Source organism: Triturus cristatus, chromosome 4_1, assembly GCF_964204655.1.
Source record: "Triturus cristatus chromosome 4_1, aTriCri1.1, whole genome shotgun sequence".
NCBI lineage: Eukaryota > Metazoa > Chordata > Amphibia > Caudata > Salamandridae > Triturus > Triturus cristatus.
The window spans coordinates 133,433,204-133,440,703 of NC_140585.1; the positions used below are offsets into that span (position 1 = coordinate 133,433,204).

A 7,500-nucleotide genomic window follows, 5' to 3' on the forward strand; every position below is an offset into this window, starting at 1 on the left:
TAATGCCACTAAAATGCACAAGTAGTTAGACTGAAGATGCAACCTGAATGAGTTTACAGTATGTACTCCACTTTATTAATGATTAGTAATGAGAAAGTGAGGACTACAAGAGTATTGGAAAAGACTTTTTCCACTCTGAATGTAAAGCAGATTGTGTGACCATTGGCCAAAAACAACCACGAAGGGACTCGAACCCTCAATCTTCTGATCCGAAGTCAGACGCCTTATCCATTAGGCCACGCGGTCATCCGTCCATCTGAGATGATTTTTATCATGTAGGTGGTATGCATGGATGGAGAACATATTATTGAAAGGTATTCAGGTTTACATCCCATAGTGTTCTTTCAGCTCTTTTCGCTGGAAGCACTTTTTTGGAATCTATATATTGAGAATTTTATGAGTACGATATGCTTTTGTTTTCCTTTTTCCATTCCACCCTCTTTCCTCATGAGTTTAAAGCTCATTTGTATGCTCTACTTAGCTCTGGACGTTTCCAGACGTGGAGTGAAACTGTTTTGAAAGTAGTACAAATTGCTCCTTCCTGCATATGCTAATTTTTCACACTCACATAGGTTGTATAAGTTTTATGAATCCTGGCTTGACCTATTCAAGTAGCTGAAAGCCTGTCACCACCTCTAGAAACAAGATTCACACCAATCCAATTCAAATCATTTTTTCCAAAAGAATATGTTCTGGCCGGTCGAAAATGCATCTCACAAAAATAGGCATTTAAAAATCTACTTTGCAGTTTCAGAACACTAACATGACTGTGAAGTGTACACAAGTAAAATGGGACAGTTTCAAAGTACCTAATCCCTCATAAACTTCCGAGAGGAAGCATGTAATAAATCTACCTAATTTTCTGGAAAAGAAAGAGGGAGGATTTTTGGTATCACCTCAGATGGGACTCGAACCCACAATCCCTGGCTTAGGAGGCCAGTGCCTTATCCATTAGGCCACTGAGGCACACATGCATAGCTCTTTTCTAGAGGCATTATTTAAATGTATTCTATGGTCAGACACCGGTGTGTGCACACAGGGCATTTCTCACTTCTCTCTATAAGTAAACTTCCCATTTTCATCCTCTTCCATCCCCGACTTTAACGCTCTCTTCTATGCTATAATGGAGACTTTGCAATTTTAGCAAGTGGAGAGAAATTGGAGAACCACTTTCGACTCCACACTTCTTCTTCACTTACTTCTTTTCTCAATATACTGGGCTTAGAATATGGTATCAAGCCATCCTTATCATCAGTAGGACACGGAAAGAGGCACTAAGTCTCCTAACCAAGTTCAACCACACTCTGCAACTTAACCATTGCACTACAAATTAGGCAACGGGGGCATCAGCAAAGGCAGCCAATGTGCCGATCCTTTATACATTTTGTGTAGTACTTTTCTTACTCGGAGGCAAAATCAGCACTTTTACTGCCCAAATCATACAGATTTTACACATGTAGCACTCTATGCACACATAGGCACACACCTTGCAGTTCTTCTACACACACTTAAGCTAAAAACCCATTCTGTCACGTCAAAATTCTGCAAACCTATTACATATTCAGTGTGTCGGCATAGAAGCACTTTTTAATGCCACTAAAATGCACAAGTAGTTAGACTGAAGATGCAACCTGAATGAGTTTACAGTATGTACTCCACTTTATTAATGATTAGTAATGAGAAAGTGAGGACTACAAAAGTATTGGAAAATACTTTTTCCACTCTGAATGTAAAGCAGATTGTGTGACCATTGGCCAAAAACGACCACGAAGGGACTCGAACCCTCAATCTTCTGATCCGAAGTCAGACGCCTTATCCATTAGGCCACGCGGTCATCCGTCCACCTGAGATGATTTTTATCATGTAGGTGGTATGCATGGATGGAGAACATATTATTGAAAGGTATTCAGGTTTACATCCCATAGTGTTCTTTCAGCTCTTTTCGCTGGAAGCACTTTTTTGGAATCTATATATTGAGAATTTTATGAGTACGATATGCTTTTGTTTTCTTTTTTCCATACAAACCTCTTTCATCATGACTTTAAAGCTCATTTGTATGCTCTACATAGCTCTGGACGTTTCCAGACGTGGAGTGAAACTGTTTTGAAAGTAGTACAAATTGCTCCTTCCTGCATCTGCTAATTTTTCACACTCACATAGGTTGTATAAGTTTTATGAATCCTGGCTTGACCTATTCAAGTAGCTGAAAGCCTGTCACCACCTCTAGAAACAAGATTCACACCAATCCAATTCATATCATTTTTTCCAAAGGAATATGTTCTGGCCGGTCGAAAATGCATCTCACAAAAATAGGCATTTAAAAATCTACTTTGCAGTTTCAGAACACTAACATGACTGTGAAGTGTACACAAGTAAAACGGGACAGTTTCAAAGTACCTAATCCCTCATAAAATTCTGAGAGGAAGCATGTAATAAATCTACCTAATTTTCTGGAAAAGAAAGAGGCAGGATTTTTGTTATCACCTCAGATGGGACTCAAACCCACAATCCCTGGCTTAGGAGGCCAGTGCCTTATCCATTAGGCCACTGAGGCACACATGCATAGCTCTTTTCTAGAGGCATTATTTAAATGTATTCTATGGTCAGACACCGGTGTGTGCACACAGGGCATTTCTCACTTCTCTCTATAAGTAAACTTCCCATTTTCATCCTCTTCCATCCCCGACTTTAACGCTCTCTTCTATGCTATAATGGAGACTTTGCAATTTTAGCAAGTGGAGAGAAATTGGAGAACCACTTTCGACTCCACACTTCTTCTTCACTTACTTCTTTTCTCAATATACTGGGCTTAGAAAATGGTATCAAGCCATCCTTATCATCAGTAGGACACGGAAAGAGGCACTAAGTCTCCTAACCAAGTTCAACCACACTCTGCAACTTAACCATTGCACTACAAATTAGGCAACGTGGGCATCAGCAAAGGCAGCCAATGTGCCGATCCTTTATACATTTTGTGTAGTACTTTTCTTACTCGGAGGCAAAATCAGCACTTTAACTGCCCAAATCATACAGATTTTACACATGTACCACTCTATGCACCCATAGGCACACACCTTGCAGTTCTTCTACACACACTTAAGCTAAAAACCCATTCTGTCACGTCAAAATTCTGCAAACCTATTACATATTCAGTGCGTCGGCATAGAAGCACTTTTTAATGCCACTAAAATGCACAAGTAGTTAGACTGAAGATGCAACCTGAATGAGTTTACAGTATGTACTCCACTTTATTAATGATTAGTACTGAGAAAGTGAGGACTACAAGAGTATTGGAAAAGACTTTTTCCACTCTGAATGTAAAGCAGATTGTGTGACCATTGGCCAAAAACGACCACGAAGGGACTCGAACCCTCAATCTTCTGATCCGAAGTCAGACGCCTTATCCATTAGGCCACGCGGTCATCCGTCCACCTGAGGTGATTTTTATCATGTAGGTGGTATGCATGGATGGTGGTATGCATGGATTATTGAAAGGTATTCAGGTTTACATCCCATAGTGTTCTTTCAGCTCTTTTCGCTGGAAGCACTTTTTTGGAATCTATATATTGAGAATTTTATGAGTACGATATGCTTTTGTTTTCCTTTTTCCATACAAACCTCTTTCATCATGACTTTAAAGCTCATTTGTATGCTCTACATAGCTCTGGACGTTTCCAGACGTGGAGTGAAACTGTTTTGAAAGTAGTACAAATTGCTCCTTCCTGCATATGCTAATTTTTCACACTCACATAGGTTGTATAAGTTTTATGAATCCTGGCTTGACCTATTCAAGTAGCTGAAAGCCTGTCACCACCTCTAGAAACAAGATTCACACCAATCCAATTCATATCATTTTTTCCAAAGGAATATGTTCTGGCCGGTCGAAAATGCATCTCACAAAAATAGGCATTTAAGAATCTACTTTGCAGTTTCAGAACACTAACATGACTGTGAAGTGTACACAAGTAAAATGGGACCGTTTCAAAGTACCTAATCCCTCACAAACTTCTGAGAGGAAGCATGTAATAAATCTACCTAATTTTCTGGAAAGGAAAGAGGGAGGATTTTTGTTATCACCTCAGATGGGACTTGAACCCACAATCCCTGGCTTAGGAGTCCAGTGCCTTATCCATTAGGCCACTGAGTCACACATGCATAGCTCTTTTCTAGAGGCATTATTTAAATGTATTCTATGGTCAGACACCGGTGTGTGCACACAGGGCATTTCTCACTTCTCTCTATAAGTAAACTTCCCATTTTCATCCTCTTCCATCCCCGACTTTAACGCTCTCTTCTATGCTATAATGGAGACTTTGCAATTTTAGCAAGTGGAGAGAAATTGGAGAACCACTTTCGACTCCACACTTCTTCTTCACTTACTTCTTTTCTCAATATACTGGGCTTAGAAAATGGTATCAAGCCATCCTTATCATCAGTAGGACACGGAAAGAGGCACTAAGTCTCCTAACCAAGTTCAACCACACTCTGCAACTTAACCATTGCACTACAAATTAGGCAACGGGGGCATCAGCAAAGGCAGCCAATGTGCCGATCCTTTATACATTTTGTGTAGTACTTTTCTTACTCGGAGGCAACATCAGCACTTTAACTGCCCAAATCATACAGATTTTACCAATGTAGCACTCTATGTACACATAGGCACACACCTTGCAGTTCTTCTACACACACTTAAGCTCAAAACCCATTCTGTCACGTCAAAATTCTGCAAACCTATTACATATTCAGTGCGTCGGCATAGAAGCACTTTTTAATGCCACTAAAATGCACAAGTAGTTAGACTGAAGATGCAACCTGAATGAGTTTACAGTATGTACTCCACTTTATTAATGATTAGTAATGAGAAAGTGAGGACTACAAGAGTATTGGAAAATACTTTTTCCACTCTGAATGTAAAGCAGATTGTGTGACCATTGGCCAAAAACGCCCACGAAGGGACTCGAACCCTCAATCTTCTGATCCGAAGTCAGACGCCTTAACCATTAGGCCACGCGGTCAACCGTCCACCTGAGATGATTTTTATCATGTAGGTGGTATGCATGGATGGAGAACATATTATTGAAAGGTATTCAGGTTTACATCCCATAGTGTTCTTTCAGCTCTTTTCGCTGGAAGCACTTTTTTGGAATCTATATATTGAGAATTTTATGAGTACGATATGCTTTTGTTTTCCTTTTTCCATACAAACCTCTTTCCTCATGAGTTTAAAGCTCATTTGTATGCTCTACATAGCTCTGGACGTTTCCAGACGTGGAGTGAAACTGTTTTGAAAGTAGTACAAATTGCTCCTTCCTGCATATGCTAATTTTTCAAACTCACATAGGTTGTATACGTTTTATGTATCCTGGCTTGACCTATTCAAGTAGCTGAAAGCCTGTCACCACCTCTAGAAACAAGATTCACACCAATCCAATTCATATCATTTTTTCCAAAGGAATATGTTCTGGCCGGTCGAAAATGCATCTCACAAAAATAGGCATTTAAAAATCTACTTTGCAGTTTCAGAACACTAACATGACTGTGAAGTGTACACAAGTAAAATGGGACCGTTTCAAAGTACCTAATCCCTCATAAACTTATGAGAGGAAGCATGTAATAAATCTACCTAATATTCTGGAAAAGAAAGAGGGAGGATTTTTGTTAACACCTCAGATGGGACTCGAACCCACAATCCCTGGCTTAGGAGGCCAGTGCCTTATCCATTAGGCCACTGAGGCACACATGCATAGCACTTTTCTAGAGGCATTATTTAAATGTATTCTATGGTCAGACACCGGTGTGTGCACACAGGGCATTTCTCACTTCTCTCTATAAGTAAACTTCCCATTTTCATCCTATTCCATCCCCGACTTTAACGCTCTCTTCTATGCTATAATGGAGACTTTGCAATTTTAGCAAGTGGAGAGAAATTGGAGAACCACTTTCGACTCCACACTTCTTCTTCACTTACTTCTTTTCTCAATATACTGGGCTTAGAAAATGGTATCAAGCCATCCTTATCATCAGTAGGACATGGAAAGAGGCACTAAGTCTCCTAACCAAGTTCAACCACACTCTGCAACTTAACCATTGCACTTCAAATTAGGCAACGGGGGCATCAGCAAAGGCAGCCAATGTGCCGATCCTTTATACATTTTGTGTAGTACTTTTCTTACTCGGAGGCAAAATCAGCACTTTAACTGCCCAAATCATACAGATTTTACACATGTACCACTCTATGCACACATAGGCACACACCTTGCAGTTCTTCTACACACACTTAAGCTAAAAACCCATTCTGTCACGTCAAAATTCTGCAAACCTATTACTTATTCAGTGCGTCGGCATAGAAGCACTTTTTAATGCCACTAAAATGCACAAGTAGTTAGACTGAAGATGCAACCTGAATGAGTTTACAGTATGTACTCCACTTTATTAATGATTAGTACTGAGAAAGTGAGGACTACAAGAGTATTGGAAAAGACTTTTTCCACTCTGAATGTAAAGCAGATTGTGTGACCATTGGCCAAAAATGACCACGAAGGGACTTTAACCCTCAATCTTCTGATCCAAAGTCAGACGCCTTATCCATTAGGCCACACGGTCATCCGTCCACCTGACATGATTTTTATCATGTAGGTGGTATGCATGGATGGAGAACATATTATTGAAAGGTATTCAGGTTTACATCCCATAGTGTTCTTTCAGCTCTTTTCGCTGGAAGCACTTTTTTGGAATCTATATATTGAGAATTTTATGAGTACGATATGCTTTTGTTTTCCTTTTTCCATACAAACCTCTTTCCTCATGAGTTTAAAGCTCATTTGTATGCTCTACATAGCTCTGGACGTTTCCAGACGTGGAGTGAAACTGTTTTGAAAGTAGTACAAATTGCTCCTTCCTGCATATGCTAATTTTTCACACTCACATAGGTTGTATAAGTTTTATGAATCCTGGCTTGACCTATTCAAGTAGCTGAAAGCCTGTCACCACCTCTAGAAACAAGATTCACACCAATCCAATTCATATAATTTTTTCCAAAGGAATATGTTCTGGCCGGTCGAAAATGCATCTCACAAAAATAGGCATTTAAAAATCTACTTTGCAGTTTCAGAACACTAACATGACTGTGAAGTGTACACAAGTAAAATGGGACCGTTTCAAAGTACCTAATACCTCATAAACTTCCGAGAGGAAGCATGTAATAAATCTACCTAATTTTCTGGAAAAGAAAGAGGGAGGATTTTTGTTATCACCTCAGATGGGACTTGAACCCACAATCCCTGGCTTAGGAGGCCAGTGCCTTATCCATTAGGCCACTGAGGCACACATGCATAGCTCTTTTCTAGAGGCATTATTTAAATGTATTCTATGGTCAGACACCGGTTTGTGCACACAGGGCATTTCTCACTTCTCTCTATAAGTAAACTTCCCATTTTCATCCTCTTCCATCCCCGACTTTAACGCTCTCTTCTATGCTATAATGGAGACTTTGCAATTTTA

General features: G+C 39.8%; 8 non-coding genes across 8 annotated transcripts; all 8 read right to left on the bottom strand.

Annotated features, from left to right (window-relative positions):
- Positions 1-173: 173 nt before the first annotated feature.
- TRNAR-UCG (transfer RNA arginine (anticodon UCG)) lies at positions 174-246 on the bottom strand. The gene has a single exon. It is a non-coding gene; the product is annotated as a tRNA-Arg (tRNA).
- Positions 247-893: 647 nt separating this feature from the next.
- On the bottom strand, positions 894-966 carry TRNAR-CCU (transfer RNA arginine (anticodon CCU)). Its single transcript has one exon. It is a non-coding gene; the product is annotated as a tRNA-Arg (tRNA).
- A 795-nt stretch (positions 967-1,761) lies between these two features.
- Positions 1,762-1,834, bottom strand: TRNAR-UCG (transfer RNA arginine (anticodon UCG)). The gene has a single exon. It is a non-coding gene; the product is annotated as a tRNA-Arg (tRNA).
- Positions 1,835-2,481: 647 nt separating this feature from the next.
- On the bottom strand, positions 2,482-2,554 carry TRNAR-CCU (transfer RNA arginine (anticodon CCU)). The gene has a single exon. It is a non-coding gene; the product is annotated as a tRNA-Arg (tRNA).
- A 795-nt stretch (positions 2,555-3,349) lies between these two features.
- On the bottom strand, positions 3,350-3,422 carry TRNAR-UCG (transfer RNA arginine (anticodon UCG)). The gene has a single exon. It is a non-coding gene; the product is annotated as a tRNA-Arg (tRNA).
- Positions 3,423-4,942: 1,520 nt separating this feature from the next.
- Positions 4,943-5,015, bottom strand: TRNAR-UCG (transfer RNA arginine (anticodon UCG)). The gene has a single exon. It is a non-coding gene; the product is annotated as a tRNA-Arg (tRNA).
- A 647-nt stretch (positions 5,016-5,662) lies between these two features.
- Positions 5,663-5,735, bottom strand: TRNAR-CCU (transfer RNA arginine (anticodon CCU)). The gene has a single exon. It is a non-coding gene; the product is annotated as a tRNA-Arg (tRNA).
- A 1,515-nt stretch (positions 5,736-7,250) lies between these two features.
- On the bottom strand, positions 7,251-7,323 carry TRNAR-CCU (transfer RNA arginine (anticodon CCU)). The gene has a single exon. It is a non-coding gene; the product is annotated as a tRNA-Arg (tRNA).
- Positions 7,324-7,500: the final 177 nt, after the last annotated feature.